At 38.5% G+C, this 18127-nt stretch overlaps 1 long non-coding RNA gene across 1 annotated transcript in view; it reads right to left on the reverse strand.

The window, feature by feature from the left end:
• Positions 1-3908: 3908 nt before the first annotated feature.
• The window catches only part of LOC138821733 (uncharacterized), a 95919-nt gene continuing 81700 nt past the window's right edge, over positions 3909-18127 (reverse strand). Inside the window, exon 3 of the long non-coding RNA XR_011370202.1 lies at positions 3909-3957. This is a non-coding gene — a long non-coding RNA (uncharacterized lncRNA). The remainder of the gene's footprint in view (positions 3958-18127) is intronic.

An 18127-nucleotide genomic window follows, 5' to 3' on the forward strand; every position in this document is an offset into this window, starting at 1 on the left:
GGAATTAAAAAATATGTAACAAGGCTCATGTCTGAAATCCCAGCTGCTCAGGAGGCTGAGATCTGAGGATAGCTGTTTGAAGCCAGCCCAGACAGAAAAAAAATTGTGAAACTCATATTACCAATTAGCCTCCAAAAAAAAAAGTAGGAGACTGATGTGTGGATCAAGTGGTAGAGTACAAGCCCTGAGTAATATGGTTCAGGGACAGCACCTGGGTCCTATTTCAACCCTCCGTATTCATGCAAAACAATAAATTATGTGAGTAAAGCATGTGGTGTATATTAGAGTTCTCATTTCTTATGCCATTCATAGTATATATAACACAAAATTCAGTTTTGTACAGGTATTAATTATAGTTACTATAGTAGTATCAATTATTATAAACATATTATACATATATTACTTATAGATTACATAACATTAATGATATTATAATATATTATTCCTACATTATTAATAGTAATTATAGTAATATCAGTAAAATAGATATATGTTTTAGAAAAGGGAGTAAGTTTTCTTTGGTATAATGAGGAAGTAACAGTCACAAAAATTTTTCCTTTTAGATTATATTTGTATAAATATTTCTTTTGCATTCAAGATGCTGAATGTTAAAAGCATGTTTTCTTCATATGCACTGGTGTCATTGGCATGGAGTTGTTCTCCTAAAGCATTTACTCCAGGCAGCATAAACAGTGGAAGCTTGAATGATGGTCATTCAGGAATTTCTTTAGAAAATTAACCAATCTTGATTTGATTACTAACAAATTTGTACCCAATACCTTTTTCATTTATAAATTATTTTCCTTCTATAGCAATTTCATAGCCATTAGAGCTATAATTAGAAAAATAATGTAGATTCTTCTGTTCCTTATCTCTTAAAAGGTAATGTGACATTCACAGAACATCCTCAGATAAGCATGATGGAAAACTGGATTTGAATTCTAGGTCTGCAACTGGTCAGTCTCAAGTATTTGGGAAATTTGGTTGGCTTTGCCTGCCTAGTTCTTTAGATAGAAAAATAGATTAGATAGATAGATAGATAGATAGATAGATAGATAGATAGATAGATAGATAGATAGAGCTATAGATATAATGAAGTATTTAATAAAAAGCACAGAATCTTTTCTCAAGTATGTATATTTACATTTTGAAAAAGTAATATAAAAAGGGTAGACATTATTAAATGTATTTCTTTAAAAAAACGAGTGCATGTCAGGAATAACTTCCCTTCAGCTCATATAAGAAGATGAGTAATTGTATCTTTTGTATGTTTGCCATATGGTATTGCATGAATTTTCAAAAATTCATGTGCATTTTAAATAATGGTATTTATTTCATAGTCACAAACCAAATAATTGGAGTGGATGACCCAAATGTCTTATTTCAGTTGCCTGAATCAGATTCACAAGAGTCTAAATTTCCTAGTTATGAACATTTCTCCATGCAAACTTAACAACATAGAATGGAGTGTGAAGGTAGAGCCTTTATATATATTAGAGTAACATGCACCTACACTTGTCTGCACTCATGAAACACTGATATATTACAATTGTGTTCATATCAGAAATATACTTTAGCTTAAAGTAAAATGAGATGGGATGTATACTCTCAACCAAAGAGCAATGATCACCCACTGCAATTTTTCTCAGTGGGAAAACCCTCCCATGCATTTTACTGACTTAACTTGTATTTTGTGCTTTACAATTATTGGAGAGGTCACCTTATGTCTACATACAATGCTGTAGCAGCCTTAGCTGACTTTCAGTTGTACCTCCATTCTTACGATCATGGTCAGCTCTGTAGCTGTAATCACATATTTAGTGGACATTTGATCTTGTCAAACCCTGATTTAAAATCCAGCTTTCACGTCTCATTGTCACAGTGTTAAAGATATCCCTCCTGTAGATTTATTTTATCTCCTTGTATTCCAGACACTGCCTTAGATGTTAGATTTTAAAGTAGAATTTTTGTACATTTTTTTGTAAAAATACTGTACAGAGAGGTCACAGTTAAATGACCAGGGTAATGAGTACATTTCCTATGGAGCATTGTTGCCTCGTCTTTTGTTTTTTCCCCTACGATCCCTTCCCTCCCACCTCCACAGCTACTCCCTCCCTCCCCCTCACCAGTTTTAAAGTTCATTTTCAATGGAGTGTCTTATACATCTCATTGTTACAAAAGGTCAACCTATATCCCTATTTAAGCATACTTAATATCATCTTATATGGTCATATATCCATAGATTTTGACCTTTTCTGCTTCTCCTAGAAAGAAGTAGAAATTTGACTTTGCATTTGATCTGTTGAGGTATAGTGATGCCTGATGAACTGCATATATATATATATATATATATATATATATATACATATATATACATATACATATATATATAAATAATGTTAATAATGTGATATTTTGACATATATTTGTTTAATTTTACAATTGAGGAAGTAAATACATATCACTTACAAAACTTTTCATGCTGGAAGTGGCACAGTAGCTCAAGTGGTAGAGTGCTCGCCTTGAGCAGAAGAGGTGAGGGACAGCGCCCAGGCCCAGAGTTCAAGCCCCACGACCGACAAAAAAAAAAAAAAGAAAAAAAAACTTTTCATGCACTTTCGTATTGTTTTATTTTACAATTGAGGAAGCAAATGTACATCATTTACAAAATTGCTTTCATGTACTTTGGTATTGCTTTGTTGTGAACTTCCTAAATGCCAGGCATGGCAGCACATATTCAAACTCCCATCACTTCTGTGGCTGAGACAAGGCTGGAAAGTTCCAGGCCATCTGGGACTACAGAGCAAAAAGAGAAAAAGAACCTTCCAAAAGTTTTATTACATACTTTTTACACTTAGCCATTATGACCACCATAATGGAACTCCACTTCTTCACTAAGGACTCACAGGATGACTGCTGATGATTGGTATCTTGCCAGGTGCTCATATATGTTTGTGTATCTTCTTTGATAAAGTGTGTTTCCACAGTTTGTATTGAGGAGCTCAGAATATCAGTTCTGTCCACAACTCTGGAACAGCAGAGATGAAGGGATACCTGGCCAATGAACTGAGAAATTACAGAGAGGGAAAGGAAAGAGGGACACCAGGGGACCCAAAGGCTCACCACCAGTTTTTGGTGGTCCTGCTTAACAAACTTTTTATCCAACTTAATATAGGGGTGTGGCTAAAGTTATTTGCACAAATTAGGTCATCAATCTATCTTGTGTTACAACCACTAACATGAGGTATACTTTGTATAAATAGTGACAATTAACTCTCTTACTGTTAGGGAGCAGAAGGGAGGAATACATATTTTAGCCATAAAATATCTTGTCTCATCTCCAAGATCTTACTATTTTAGTGTCCTGACAGCTGTATCTTAAACACACTTAAGGTAGTAACTTATAGCACTATCTTGCCTTGATGATTTGACTTTTCCAGGGTACATATCTCAGCCTTCTGAGTCTTGTTTAAGATGGCTTTCTAATCTTTTATCTCTTTCCAGATCTCACTGCTCAGCTCTAGAATCCCTCACAAGTAATCTTACAGTTGTATATTTTTGGAAAGGATTTTTTTTTCTAGGATAGGCTTCACTTTTTAAACTCTTAAGATTCCCTTTCTCTCCCTGTTCCTGTATCTTCCCCTTTGTGTGTGTGTTTGTGTGTAGGTTGTGACTGTGTGTGTGGGGTGTAGTAATGAGATTTGACTCGAGCCTTGAAGTTTTGGTGTTTACACTCATGCCTGATGCTATACCATGTGAGCCAATGTTCCACTAGGCCTTTGACTGATCAATGGAACATCAATGTCTCATGGATTTGGCTACCCCAGCAACCTGTGAGCCATGATCCTCCAATCTCAGCCTCCTGGGCATTTAGGAATAGGGATGAGCCACTGGTATCCAGATGTATTGCCAAGTGGTTTTTGGTTTTGTATTGTTGTTGTTGTGTTCATCCAAAATCTGTAAGGAAAACAAATCATTTATCATCAGGACTATTCACATAAAATATGCAGTGTTGAAAGATTAATTATGTTTGTCATCCTGTATGATTTTTATCAGTTTACAGATACAGTATGTAATTTGAATTTTTGAATTCTATTGTTGGAAACAGTTGAGTCACATATATAATTTCATTGTTCTTGATTTGGTTTTATAATGTGTTGTTTCAGAACAGAGTGTATTAAGGCTTAATTTTGCACTACTGAAACAAGACTTTTATGATTATTCAATGTCTTGTAAATTATAAGTTAATCATTTCTTGGCATCATGTGTGTGCCCGGTAGTTTCCTGTAGTCTTTCCAAGTGTTTTAGGACACAATGCCAGACACTTTTCTGAAAACATTTGAATTTACTGTTCTGACAAATATGTAAGATTGTACTTTATAATTCTCCTGGGATTTTCACTGTACTTCTCTGTACTCTCCAGTGATAAATTCATGTGACAGTTATGTTGATTTTCTCCCATGTTACATTCATCATTGCATCTTGGGAATTACTAGTATGCACTCCTGTTCTTCAGTCCATTCACGCCTTGGCCTGTATCCCTCTCACAGCAGAGAGCCATAGATTGGGAATATTTCCTTCGCTGTTTATCTTGGACATCTGTCTTTATTTTCTAGCAATATATTAATTGAATTCACTCTCTAAAGTCTAATAATGCCTTGAAAATACTGTATTTCCATGGCTTTTTTCTTGTTATTTGGCTTCAGGGAAGAATTTAGGTCAAGCAGATTGCAAACAAGTCTCAATAAATGTTATTCATTAGATAATGTTAACTTGATGGTCTGACTGCCTGCTTCCTTTTCATTGTTTATTTTTCAATGTAGCCGTTTATTGTAGAAAATATTTCTGTGCCTATTTAATATTAATTCCTACTGTATGCAGTAATTAATTTTATTTCAACATCAACTCACAGTACCCTGTGAATTTCTTCAGGGTATTTTTTTAGGGTACTTCACATTCTTGGATATCTTTTAACCATCAATGCCTCCAATGATAAAGGCATATTGCTTAAATCACCATTTTGATCACAAAAGGAAACCATACTGCAATCTCACTATATGGCAAGCAATTTTCTGGTTTTAAATTATTTTAGATTAAAATTGATGTTGCAAGAATGAACATTCTGTGTATAATTTTATTATATTTTCCTAATTATTTAGTGTTAGTATATGTTCCAATATAGAAGTATAAAGTTAAAGAATTACTATTACTTTGTTTAGATTAAAATTTCTAAAATGTTCAGAGGAAAATTTCTATTTATTCACAATTTTAAGTCAATAGAGTGTCCATTATGACTAATGGAGAGAGTTTAAAATTTTTGTGTTCCTTAAAGGAGTTGCTGGGTAATCAAATCCAGTGATTCATGTGTCAGTCTACTGTGTGCCTATGAGCCTGACGTGGCCTGTTGTTTTATTCTCACTCAATTAGAATAAAGAAAAATTTCAGTAGGAAGAAATTACTTGGTTAGTTTATCCAATATCTCTCATACATACAGAAATAGAATTAACTCTACACTGGCTGAAAATGGTGTTCTTGCATTATTTTTATTAGTAGTTGCTGTTTTTTTATAGCCTCTCCCTTCCCCCTTGAACTCCTGCCTCTATCCTATCCCCTCTCACAAGCTCAACTTGACCCACTTCCATTCAGCCCCTCTTTTGCAACCCTGTCCTGCTACACCTGAAATCCCACCCTCAATTAACCTACACCGTAGTAGCCCTGCTATAAACTTTCAAAGCTCTGTTTGCAACCAGCCTCCTTCCTCAAATCCCTGGTCTGCTACTTGGAAATCCCTCTTCCACTCCATCTACTCTTTTCTCTGCCCCAAAGAAACATATCTCCTCCCTCAATACCCAACTTGTTCTACCCAGAACTTCACTTCCATCCGGCTCCTCCCTTGAATCCCCACCCTTATTCTCTGGATGCCCTGCCCCTACCTAACCTAGTCCCTCCAAACCCACCCTTCCCTTTAAGCCTACCCTCAACCAGCCTTCTCCCTCAAGCTCCTTAGAGGCTCCAGGGAACATTTCTCCCCTTTGCCCTTCCCCCACCCCATAACTAGCCTACTCCTACAGCCCAGACAACCCTTTCAAAGCCCTTCCCTGAACTACACTCCTCCCATGAAGCCCTGTCCTGCTACATCAAAATCCATCCGCCACCCTATATTTGCCCTTGAAGCCCTGCTTTGTTTCACTAGAAGCTACTGGCACAGACCACCTCATCCTTGGAAAGCCCGAGTACTTCACCAGATACCTCCCTACCTTTCCATCTATTCTCTGTAAGTCCTGCCATTCTCCCCCAATAATCCAACCCTCAGCTGAGCTCCTCATCCAACCCCTAGTTGGGGTTCTCTGTGGAATCCACACTCCACTCCACAGGATACCCTGCATATAATTATCTTAAACCCTTGTAGCCTTACCACCTTCTGAAAGCCCCACCTCCAACTAGCCTCATGGCTCCAAGCCCTGCCCTTCTCCACCAGAAAATCCCACCATCCTTGCTCATTCTGGAAGGCCACATTGTTCCACTGGAAACCATTCCACCAGTTGGCCTCCTTCTGGAAGGCTTACCAGGCTTGACTGGAAGCACCTGTCCATCCCTATTCCCTTCTTTGAAGGTTTGTCTTGCCCTACTGGAAACCCTGCCCACAGTAGGCTTACTCCTTAGATATCCTGCCTCCTAACACTGAAGTCCCCACTCAATCTTACTCCATCTCTCCAAGTCTTGGCTGGCCTCACCGAAATCCCCACCCTAACTAGTCCTTTGGATCCTCAACGCCCTGTCCTGACAAGGCTCATTCGTCCATTGCTGCCCCCTCCTGCTCTGCCAGAAATCCTTCCATCTTACCACATGCCAGAAAGTATGGGGTTTTCCACCAGAAATGCTGTCCTTTACTAGCCCACTCCTTCATAACACTGCTTCCCTCTCAGAGCCACGCCCCTCAATAAGCCTCTCCCCGTCAGCCCAGCCTTCCTCCACCAGAAAGCCTGCATTCCATCAGCCTCTTCCCTCAAATTTCCCACCCTGCTCTACGGGAAATCCCATTTTACATATCCCATGCAGGCCCACAGCGTTCCACCAGTAACCCCTCCTCTAAGTAAACTCTGTGAGAGCTTGAGGGTCCGGGAAGTCCTGCCCCATGCTGATTCCATCTTCATGCACGCCAGGCCACTTGGGGGAGAGGGGTCAAAGGGTGGCTTGGGGGACAGGCCACCAGATGTAGCAACAGCGGTTTCTGGGGAGGGGATGGAAAGAAGGAGATGCCACAAGAGACACATGAGAAGAGACATGGCTCCTGGACCAGAGCTGTGCCCAGCTCTCCTCAGGCTTGAGGAGAATCTGGGATGGCCCGAGGAGGCTGGATCAAGGAGATATCTGGGAAATCCCAGGCTGTCAGAGAAGGCTGGAGGAAGTCCGGTCAGGCAGGGAGACCTGGGGAAGCCCTAGACAGCTGAGAGGACTGCACAGAGTTGAGAGGCCTGTGAGGAGCAGGGAGGCCTGCAGAGAGCTGAGAGGCCTGTGAAATGCGGAGAGGACTACAGAGAGCCCAGAGGTTTGTGAAGAGGTGGAGAGGCCTGTGGAGAGGCAGAGAGGCTTGCAAAGTGGCCAATGGAGAGTGGAGAGGCAAGGCTTGCAAGGAGGAGGAAAAAGGAAAACAACTTGCCCCCTGGAGGTTGCAGTTGTTCCTAATTCTAGTAACCTAGGGCAGGGTTGCAGACACATTAGTAAAACACCTTTGACATCTTTAACTGTGCTTATGTGTATTTTCTCGCTCACAGGTCATTACATCTCCTCGCTTGCAGCCCCATTCTTCTCTTAGCTGGGACTGAAAACAACATCTTCCCTGGTAATCCTGCCGTTTTCCTCTGAACATGGCTATCTCTGAGCCTCCTTCCTAAAGCCTTGTCCTGTTCCACTGGAAACCCCGCCCTACAAACCCAATACTTCCTACCTCCTTCCAAATGTCTCAAAGCCCTACCCAGACTGGCCTCCACTCTCAAAACCCTGCCCTGCTCTACCACAGAGGCTGTGGCAAAGCAAGCTCCTTCCTGGAAAACTCAAGAGGGGTTGACTGGAAACCCCACACCACCTCAACCACGAAGGTCTTACCTAGTAACTGTTTTATTTCAAATGTGATTTTAAGTTGGTATACAATTCATATTACTCAACACGATAAAACAGTTTTACAAAAAGGGAACATCCAACTGTGATAGCTATTAGATGCCTTAGTCTAGTTTGGGGTTATGGTACCAGACAGATACATATTGTGTGAAAGAATTATCTTATATTGTAAAGCTTTCTTTGCAGGTATTATTAATGTTTCATAAGTGATCATTTTATTTCTAGAAAATTTATGCACATTTGTGCCCATTAACTTTAAGAATATTAGTTATTTTGGTTGAGGAAAGAGTATTAGAGTGCAAAATCTGACTTTCACCTCATCTGTTTAATGAATAATTTCAGAGTTCCATTCCATACTATGTACTGGAGTTTTAATAACAGAAGTTCTCTAAATTCCAGAATGAACTTTCAGATTCTTCCTTCCACTAAGGTTCCCTTTGGGAAAAAATGAATTGGGATTATACAGCTAAAATGTTAGAAATAAAAAAGTATAATTATATAATTATATAGTTATATAATTATAACAGGTGAAGAACCACCCAATGTGTCTTTCATTTTCTAACAAAAGGAACTTAAGGATATTTAACTATAGACCTTCTGAAGGCTAAAATACAAAAATATAAGATATGCCCTGTGTATTTCTGAAAACAAAACCAAAACAAGGAAAGACAATAATGAAGCAGAAGGGAATTAGGAACGTTGTATGTGTGATATATAACTGGAGACTGTAAGAAATACAATGAATCAGGTAAAAATACCTTTGGTCAGAATGTCTGTTTCATTGTAAATCTTACTTTTGTTAACCTCTGACTGAATATTTGTTTCAGCAGTGATATGCCCAGGAGCTGTGTGGTTAGGCAGTTTCATCATTGCAAGATCATCAGAATGCTGGTCTCCCACACACTTTACCATACCTCCTAGATATGCAATCCTGTTGGTCCAACACTTTAAGCCAGTCCTGTGTTTTATCAAAGTATGTATGTTATTGGTTTATTTAGGCTTTATTTTTGTTTATTTAGATGTCCTCTGGTCCAGGAGGAGGCATCAATAACAGTTTGTTAGTGGTGAACACATGTATGTATCCTTGGCTGAAATCTGCTCTTGTTTTATCTAGGCTGCTCCTAGAAATAAATAATGACAATTATATCTAACATGGTATAGTGTCACTATTAACATCTATCACATGCTGACTATATGTTTTTTATATTTCTTTTTACCACTCTCTCTCTCTTTCTCCCTTCTTACTTCTTTCTTCCTTCCTTCCTTATCTCCTTTACTTCCTTCCTTCTTTTTTCTTTCTTTCTTTCTTCCTTCCTTCTTTCCTTCCTTATCTCCTTCACTTCTTTCCTTCTTTTTTCTTTCTTTTTTTCTTTCTTTCTTTCTTTCTTTCTTTCTTTCTTTCTTTCTTTCTTTCTTTCTTTCTTTCTTTCTTTCTCTCTCTCTCTTTCTTTCTTTCTTTCTTTCATTCTTTCTTTCTTTCTTTCATTCTTTCTTTCTTTCTTTCTTTCTTTCTTTCTTTCTTTCTTTCTTTCTTTCTTCCTTTCTCTTTTAATTTTAATTTAGATATGTTGTTTGTTAGACAGATATTCTACAAATAAGGACACATCAACAATCTTTTTTATTTACTGACTTTGCTCATACATTATCAGTTTTGTTGATGGCAAAACAGAGACTAGGCTAAGCTCATTCTTACCTTGGTCTGCCAATTAGCTGGGATCACAGAATGCATTTCAACCTGCCTGGCTTTAGGGAGATATGGAAATCTTATTACCTCCCTTCCCAGACTGATTCTGAATTGTGATCCTCTCAAATTTTACTTCTTCAGTTAACTATGTGACCTTCAATAGCCTGCCCTCTCTATAGGTGATCCAAATGAATGGTTAAAGGTAATAATAGTCTCTTTGTGCCAGTCTTGGGGGTTGAACTCTGGGTCTAGTCAATGTCTCTATGATCTTTTGGCTTGACACTTGATCCACAGTGACACTTCAGGTGTTTTTCTGTGATTAATTTTGGAGATAAGAATCACACAGTCTTTCCTGCCCTTGCAGGCTTTGAACCATGATCCTGGGGTCTCTGCACCCTAAGTAACTCGGATAACAGGGGCAAACCACAGTTGCATGCCTGCAATTTGAGTTTAATCACTGGCATAAATATTAAATGTAGGGTAAGATTGAAAATATAATTACAATAGTCAAATATTTTAGAAAGTAATTTTGTTTCTCATTAGTAGCTCATCTTTACCAGAACTAAGGGATTATTTTTCTGTTTGTCATCTTGTATGTCATTTGGAAAATTAAACTTCATGTCTTCAAAGTGGGATAAAGGATTATGAATGGCCTTATGTACCAGTTCACATCTATGATCACTATCAGAAATCAGAGATCAAGAGTATCACACTTTGGACATAATCTGGACAAAAGCTTACAAGTCCCAATCTGCACAAATAAGTGAAGCATGGTGACTCATGCCATTAATCTCAGCAACACAAGAGACATAGGTAGGAGTATCATGGTCCATGCATTGTCCACACAACAAAGAGATTTTAAGATAACCTAAAATCACAAAAGGCAAGAGGTACCAAAAGATTAGAGTTATAAACAATAAATACATGTAAAATTAAATGCATATTTAAAATCATTAATTTTAATTGGAAATTTGATTTCATACCTATTTCTCCACCATTTTTGTTATTTATGGGCCTGAATTCTAGGCCTAGGTGCTGTCCCTCAGCCCTTCAGCTCAAAGCACCTGCTCTACCACTCGAGCCACAGCGCCATTTTCTTTTTTTTTTTCTGCTAATGTGCTGCTAAGGAATCGAACCCGTGGCTTCATGAATGCAAGGCAAGTGCTCCACCACTGAACCACCTTACCAGACCCTATTTCTACACCTTTTATGTCTTCATTAGTTTGCCTTTCTGCTCTTGATTTCACTTCCACATATGATTACTCGATTCCTGGTGTTTATTTTATTGGACTATAAGTTAGTTTTCCTAATAAATTATATAATTTAATTTCTAATATGAATCTATCATATTTCACTCCTTACAATTATGTGCCCCAAGTTTACCCAATTGTCTATTGTATATTTATAGATTAATTCTGTCTTCCTCAGGTGAGAGCAAACACACATTCTTAGTTTCTTTTGGCTTAACTTAATCTAGTTTTCACCAGGTCTTACCATTTCTTAAAATGATGCAATATCATCCTTTCTAATAGATAAGTAAAATTCCATTTTGTATATATTCCACCTTATCCTGGTTTATTTTTCAACTGAGTGAAAATGTCTAAATGTCATTTCTTGTATTTGGTGTGATCCATCTCTCAATGTAGCATTTAAATTTGCATAACTTTTGTCTTTTTGTGTTTCCATGTGTTTAATGTTTTGCTTTTTATGCTTTATGCCATTTCTGGCATTTGCATTAAGGGACTTGCACTCTCCTTTGACATTTTGCACTCAAAGCTGGCATTCTACTACTTGAGCCAAAGTTCCGTTTCTGGATTATTGCTGGTTAATTGGAGATGAGAGTCTTATGAACTTTCTGTCCAGCCTTGCTTCACACATCAGTTCTCAGATATGCATTCAGAATATCTAGGATTATACACAAATGTCAGCCTAACCAGGGAGATTCTCTGTGTTTTACGTTATTCCTGTTATCTTACTGATATTAAGTAAATGGCAGCAACTTGTTATTATTTCCTTAATATTGTGCATGCAATCTATTCTATAACAAAAACTGCCTTTATTCATTCCTTGGCCTGATGGCTTACATTTTTATATATGTCATTATATAAACCATTAGTTCAATATGATATATAAATCTGCTTTTTTCTGTCTGTTGTGGGTCTCTCTCATGGACTTTCCTGCTTGGACTGGCTTTGAATTGCGGTCCTCAAATCACAGCCTCCAATATTATAGGTGTAAGCCACCAGTGCCTGGCTTAGAAGGACTTCTTTTTTTTTTTTTTTTTTTTTTTTTTACTCTCATTTTACTTTCTTTTTTTTTTAATTTAATTTAATTTTATTTGAGAACATACTGTACAGAGGGGTTACAATTACATGGGCAGGATAATGCATACATTTCTTACCAAGCATTGCATCCTCCTCCTTTGTTTACCCTTCACCTCCCTTCCCAGCCTCCCCCCTCCCCCCCACCCAATCATACCCCCCTCCCCCCCCCACACCGACATTTTAAAGCTTGCTTTGACATGACATTTTATAGTTCTCCTTGTTGCAACAGGTCCACCTGAATCCTTAAACGACTTGTTTGTCCGCCTCTCCTCCACATGTGATACTGACATCAAATAAAGTGAAAGCGGGGGTTACACTGTGGGGGAGGGACATACAAAGCAACAAAGAAATAATCTTATAAATGCGTTAGAAACACATGCATGAAAGAAACGAAAACATTAAAATACATATTTAAGGGTTCATTTTCCTAACATCACATTATCTGACCTTTTCCGCTTGACTCATACCTATACTAGATATTGCAAATAAGGGAAACCATGGGACCTATGCTTCTTTGGGCCTGGCTTACTTCACTTAATATAATTTTTTCCAAACCTTTCCATTTCCTAACAAATGGGGAAATGTCATTCTTTCTGATGGAGGCATAGAATTTCATTGTGTATATATACCACATTTTCTTGATCCATTTATCTACTGAGGGGCTTCTGGGTTGGTTCCATATCTTAGCTATGGTAAATAATGCTGCAATAAACATAGTTGTGCTGGTAGCGTTAGTGTGGTCTTGTTTGTATACATTTGGGTAAATGCCCAAAAGTGCGATTGCTGGATCATAGGGGAGATCTATGTGAAGTCTTTTGAGGAACCTCCATACTGCTTTCCAAAGTGGTTGAACAAGATTACATTCCCACCAACAATGAAGTAAGCTTCCTTTCTGTCCACATCCCCTCCAGCATCTGTTGTTGTTAGAGTTCTTGATTTTTGCTGTTCTAACTGGAGTGAGGTGATATCTCAATGTTGTTTTGATTTGTATTTCTTTTATGGCTAGGGATGTTGAACATTTCTTCATGTGTCTATTGGCCATCCTTCCTTCTTCTTCAGAGAAGCTTCTCTTTAAGTCTTTCGCCCACTTATTTATTGGGCAGTTGTTTCTTTGAGGATTTGTTGTTGGGTGGTTTAATTTTTTGAGTTCCAAGTATATTTTAGATATGAGACCCTTGTCTGTTGTATGGCTAGTAAAGATCTTCTCCCAATCGGTGGGCTTTCTATTGATCTTGCTAGCTATGTCATTTGCCCTGCAGAAGCTCTGCAACCTTATGCAATCCCATTTGTCCAACCTTTCTTTGATTTGTTGTGTTTCCGGGTCTCTATTCAGAAAATTTCGGCCTGAGCCAAGTAGACCTAGGGTTTCTCCTATTCCATCCTGTAATGTTTTCAGAGTGTCTGCTTTGAGTTCAAGGTCTTTGATCCATTTGGAGTTGATTCTGGTGCAGGGTGATATATAAGGATCTAGCCTTAGTTTTCTACATGTAGTTAACCAATTTTGCCAGCACCATTTACTGAAGAGGCTGTCTTTCTTCCATTCTATTGTTTTAGCTTCAGAAGGACTTCTTAAGAACTAAAAAGAACATGAAGGCCTATGAAGAGTGATTTTCTTTATTGAAATTCCAGGGTCTGAATGTCCCCAGACTTTTGCGTTCAGCTGTTTGTGAGTGTCCAGACCCCACACTGGTCACACATTAGTCAGACAGATGTGTGGAAAATGAGCCAAAGAAACTGGGCCTCCCTTTCCATTGCTCTTTTGAGATATAGTGGTCATTTTGCCTCTGTCATGAGAGTCTCATTAAGTCTGGTTCTTCAGATAAGCTGTATGTATAGTTCATTTTCAACATGGTTTCTACTGAGTACCACTGCTGCATTGGTTCACTCCATGTCTCTCCATATTATTTCCCAATCGACAGATCTCTTGGAACCATCTCTTCACTGTGATGGTAATTATGTACTGAAAGTGTGGATTCTTTCGCTGAAGTTGATTACGATGAGATTTGTTACTTTTTATTTGTTCTGAATATTTCAATTTGAGTTTCCCAAATGTTTGTTGATAGATTTCTAAAACCTTTGTTCAAAATAGCTTTCTTTTTTTTAAATTTTATTTTATTTTATTTGAGAACATACTGTACAGAGGGCTTACAATTACATGGGCAGGATAATGCATACATTTCTTACCAAGCATTGCAGCCTCCTCCTTTGTTTTCCCTTCACCTCCCTTCCCAGCCACCCCCCTCCCCCCCACACAATCATACCCCCCTCCCTCCCCCACACCGACATTGTAAAGCTGGTTTTGACATGACATTTTGTACTTCTCATTGTTGCAACAGGTCCACCTGAATCCTTAAACGACTTGTTTGTCCCCATCTCCTCCACATGTTATACTGACATCAAATAAAGTGAAAGCGGGGGTTACATTGTGGGGGAGGGACATACAAAGCAACAAAGAAATAATCTTATAAATGCGTTAGAAACACATGCATGAAAGAAACGAAAACATTAAAATACATATTTAAGGGTTCATTTTCCTAACATCACATTATCTGACCTTTTCCGCTTGACTCATACCCTATACTAGATATTGCAAATAAGGGAAACCATGGGACCTATGTTTCTTTGGGCCTGGCTTAGTTCACTTAATATAATTTTTTCCAAACCTTTCCATTACCTAACAAATGGGGAAATGTCATTCTTTCTGATGGAGGCATAGAATTCCATTGTGTATATATACCACATTTTCGTGATCCATTCATCTACTGAGGGGCATCTGGGTTGGTTCCATATCTTAGCTATGGTAAATAATGCTGCAATAAACATAGTTGTGCTGGTAGCATTTTTCGCAGCCCCCAAGAAGGTGGATAACATGGCAGGAACTCCCAAATACCTCTCAGTCCTATCTCTTAAGGTTAACGGACTGAACTCTCCAATTAAGCGACATAGACTGTCTAGTTGGATTAAAAAACAAGACCCTTCTATCTGCTGCCTGCAGGAGTCACATCTTGCCCGTAAAAACAAACACATTTTCAATGTTAAAGGCTGGAACAAATCTACCAAGCAAACGGCCTTCATAAACAGGCGGGAGTTGCAATCCTAATATCAGATAAAATAGACTTCAAATTAAAATTTGTGAGAAGAGATAAAGAAGGTCAAAATAGCTTCAAAGGACATGACCCTGTGCTCATTTCCAATCTGTATTGTATAAACTTTTTTGTCACAAGTCACAGTTTAATCTCCAGCTTTATGACTTGCTTACAAACAAATTATGAGAAAATTTTAAACAAATGCATAAGTAAAGTTGGCCAGGCGCTAGTGGCTCACTCCTGTAATCCTAGCTACTGAGGAGGTGGAGATCTGAGGACCGCGGTTCAAACCCAGCCCAGGCAGGAAAGGCCATGAGACATATATCTCCAATAAACCACCAGAAAATTGGAAGTGGCACAGTGGCTCAAGTGGTAGAGCACTAGCCTTTAGATGAAGAGTGGAGGGACAGTGCCCAGGCCCAGAGTTCAAGCCTCATGACAGACAAAAAAGAAAGAGGAGGAGGGCTGGGAAGGTAGCTCAGTGGTAGAGTGGTATCCTTGCATGCATGAGGCCCTGGTTTCAATTTCTCTGCACCACATAAGCAGAAAAAGCCAGAAGTGGCACTGTGCCTCAAGTGGTAGGGTGCTAGCCTTGAGTTGAAGAGCTGAGGGACAGCACCCAGGCCCAGAGTTCAGGCCCCATGAGCGCCAAAAAAAAAAGTAGATAGTTGTCTCACCCCCAAGTTAAATCATTACTTACCTTCAATGATAATAAGCTTATCTTGTTTCATTTATAATATACCTCACCTACTCTTCTCCCTCCTTCCCAGTATTATTTTAGAGAAAGTATATGACCATTTTATTCATTAATACTTCAAAATATAGATGTAAAACAATATTACCAAGTGTTGTTTCTCCAGTTTTTTTTATTGCTCAGTTTTTAGATACTGTCATGTTACTCAGACTAAGTAGTGGAGTAGAAGGGTGCTTTAAGTATTTACAAGTACTCTGTTAGCAAATGGAATATTGTCCCAATTCTTTGCATTCACCAGGTAGCTGATTGACTAATTTGTACTTCATCCTACACAAAAAAGTAGAGGGCATATGGCTTCTTGAATAACACTAGTGACTATTAATAGATCAACGCTGTGTCATTTGTTTTTATCATCCCTTCAGAAAGCTATGGTGAAGGTTTTTGTTTTCCTTCTTATTCTAATGAATTGAACTTCACTAATATTTTACCTGACTAAGCCATTCTTTGTCCAGCATCCTTATGTTCATGTGACCCACGTCCCTGTCTCCCTTACTGTCTCTGTCATGTTGGGTCTTCTTTTTTTTTTTTGTCTTTGGTTGGTCGTGGGTCCTGAACTCTGGGCCTGTGCACTGTCCCTCAGCTCTTCAGCTCAAGGCTAGTGCTCTACCACTTGAGCCACACCCATTTCTGGCTTTTTCTGTGTATTGGTGATGAGGAATTGAACCCATGGCCTCATGCATACAAGGGAAGCACTCTACTACCACTTAGCCACCTTCCCAGCCTTCCTGTTGGGTCTTCTTGAACCCTCCAACAAATGCCTTGCACAGCATTAACTATTTGGTACATTTATTTTAAAACAGTAAGTTTCTTCAAAATTAACTCCATAACCCTGTCTGGAGGCCTGAATCCTATGTTTGAAAGCATAGTCTGTAAATCTACATTATAAAGGGAAATCTTTAACATTGTTTAAGCAACAGAAAGCTCACAAAAAATTCTCTATCCCTGCCTTTGTCTCTTCATCTGATAGTGCATATCTTTTAGAAGTCAGCTTCTTCAACTGTTGGGTCAAACCTTCCAGAAGGAAAACTTGCAGATATTACTTTTGGGCATAATCTAAACTTATCTGCCAGTTTTGTTTAAGTAGTAGGTTCTTCCCTCTCCTGATACTGGACAAGGGTTTAGTTCACTGCCACAAAGTGGTCTGCTGAATCTGCTCTTCTCATACTTGGGACAAGTATGTGATGTTATTTCATGGTACCATATGTCTGTGGAGTGTCATGAAGTAAATTTTCTAAATGTCCTTTTCCTGGCTTTCTAGAAGAATATCACTGAGAAAGATCATAAGCAGTCCCTGCAGCTCACATTCCATTCACTGTGCACATATTTTAGGTAAGTTTGATTCTCCTCGATTATTGAATAATTCTAACCTCTGTAGTTATTTTTCTTTAATTAGTCCTTCCTTCTGTGCTTTTGGAGTAGTGCTTCTTCTACCCAGAATTTAGAGAGTTTCTCGAGTTCCTACTAGGCATGAGAATGACTAAAATAGTGATAGACTGATACTCTTCTCAAGACCTTAATCCAAGGCCCTTATAAGACAAGGTAGTATTGAACCCAGTGAAAACTTCTTCAGACCTTCAGTCTCTAATTAAATATCAAAGACAAAAACTAAAACCAAAAGAGTTTGGGGTCCTCAGTCTTCCATTACAACAACTGAAAATGCAGAGTAGTAATGTGTAGAAAGAAACATTCCAGGAAGAGAGTATATGGAGACTTACAGTCCCATCAGAAAAGCAGATGGGACTGCAGAGTTCCTTAATTGAGGCACAGACTCTTGAAAGAGGGAGGGAACTGAGCATCTGCTTACAAGTTGGACTATCTGGTCTGGATGACAGATTTAGGGCTATTTGTATAAAATGCTTTCAGAATCAGTTAACGAAGATGATATGATAGGTCCTGGAGGTGTTGCATGAAGAACATTTGAAGATACAGGGATTGTTAGCCTGGATTGTTGAGTTACCAGTCATGATATCAGATATATTGAACACTGATATCAATGTAATTTATGTGCCTGTGCTTTTGGAAGGATATATGGACAGACAGTGGCATATTCCTAGTTGTAACTACCATTTGTCTTCCTGACCCAGACCCCTCTATTTCATAGAACTGATGCTGACACCTCTCTGTGTTCTTTATTTGAACCTGACCAGGAAAAGCCTCTTCC

Source organism: Dipodomys merriami, unplaced genomic scaffold (assembly GCF_024711535.1).
Source record: "Dipodomys merriami isolate MVZ:Mamm:240054 unplaced genomic scaffold, mDipMer1.0.p SCAF_932, whole genome shotgun sequence".
Classification (NCBI taxonomy): domain Eukaryota; kingdom Metazoa; phylum Chordata; class Mammalia; order Rodentia; family Heteromyidae; genus Dipodomys; species Dipodomys merriami.